This window comes from Elephantulus edwardii, unplaced genomic scaffold, assembly GCF_000299155.1.
Source record: "Elephantulus edwardii isolate Elephantulus edwardi_28Jun2011 unplaced genomic scaffold, EleEdw1.0 scaffold00244, whole genome shotgun sequence".
NCBI lineage: Eukaryota > Metazoa > Chordata > Mammalia > Macroscelidea > Macroscelididae > Elephantulus > Elephantulus edwardii.
Window position 1 is genome coordinate 2,026,413 of NW_006399994.1, and position 1,651 is coordinate 2,028,063.

The following is a 1,651-nucleotide window of genomic DNA, read 5'->3' on the forward strand; positions in this document are numbered from 1 at the left end:
CCCCCCCCATTTGCTCCTCTCCTTGAAAAGCAAAAGAAAAACTCATGAACCGTCAAATCAGATCTGACTGGTACAGGAGGAGATTGCCCCCTCCTTCTCCAGCAGAGCATCTGGTGGATTTGAACCGCGTACCTCTGGGATTGCAGCACAGCGTCTTGCAACTAGGCCACCAGAGCTCCCTGGATACATAATTTTTATTTACAGACAAAATCAAAGTCTTTTTAGAAAATCCTAAAGGATCTACAAAGTAACTAAGAAAAAGGAATTTAGCAAGGTTACATAGTACAAGATCATTTTACAAAAAAGTATTATATTTTAGAGCATATGTTTATCATAAAAGTATGGAATGAGGGTTGCAGAGTGGATTATATTTGGGGTGGGGGTGAGGGTGGTGGGGTGTGTGTGGGGGGATTGTGTACCAATGAAGGAGTTTTTTCTTTTGCTTTTCAAGGAGAGGAGCAAACAGGGGTGGGGTGGGGCGTGGAGAAAAGTGCAACAATGAATGAATGGAATTCCAAAATCTCTGTAGATGTTCACTGAAATAAAAAAAAAATTCTTTAAAAAAAGAACAAATGCTTTTCAAGGGGAGGGGCGTGGAGAAAAGTGCAACAATGAATGAATGGAATTCCAAAATCTCTGTAGATGTTCATTGAAATAAAAAAAAAATTCTTTAAAAAAAGAACAAATGCTAAAGAGCAAAGATGTCAGTTTAAAGATTAATGTGCAAATGTGAATGAGAAATAGTGTGAAATCCAACGCTCATGAACTTTAAAATAAAAAAAAAATTTTAACCCCCTAATCCTTTGTTTTTATTTATTACTCCCTTGTGGTTTCCCTTTGTTTATTTCCTGATAATTCTTAATAAAAACCGAGAAAGGCTTAGCATAGGGCTGCAGTTCTCCCATCTGTTAGCCCCCTGTCTTGCCTGTCCCCTATTTCTGTGTGTCCTCTTCACTGTCTTTTCCTTTGGTTGACAGCAGCCTTGGACTCATGGCTCCTTCTAAGTATTGCAGTCTTCCCATAGTGCCCATTTACAACTCTTAGAAAAGGACTCCTGGTGGTGTAGTGCATTATGCACTGCAAACCAAAAGGCCAGTGATTTGAATTCACCAAATGCTGTGGGAGGGAAGTATGTGCAGTCTTCTCCTGTGAAGATTTATAGCCTGGGAGACCCAACAGAGGATTGCTGTGAGTTGAAATCGACACAGTAACAGTGGATTTTGGTTTCCAAATAGAGAAATGGGGAGGAACTAATTAGATTTTTAAAAAATTTCTGAAATATAGTAGCTCTTTTGGAACTCTGGGCTGTGTTACATTTAGTTTGCTCATCCAGGCCTTTTGGGAGCTCCCACCCTCCTCTACCCTAATCTTTGATGATTGCTTTTACGATGGCAACATATTAAGAAATGAAGGTGCTTAGTACCACATTATCAGGTTTTAGAACTTTGATCTTGGTACCTTTATGGTGTAGTCAGAAATGCATGATGGCATTGCTTACTCAAAAGGCACAACATATCTGGCCTTTGGAATACACTGGTGGCTCCGAGGGAAAAAGATGAGCAGTTTTCTCTCTAGGATTTACAATTTCAGAAACTAAGACCAGATGAGTTGCGGGAGGATGTCAAGGGTATCATCCAGGAAGAGTGCAAAC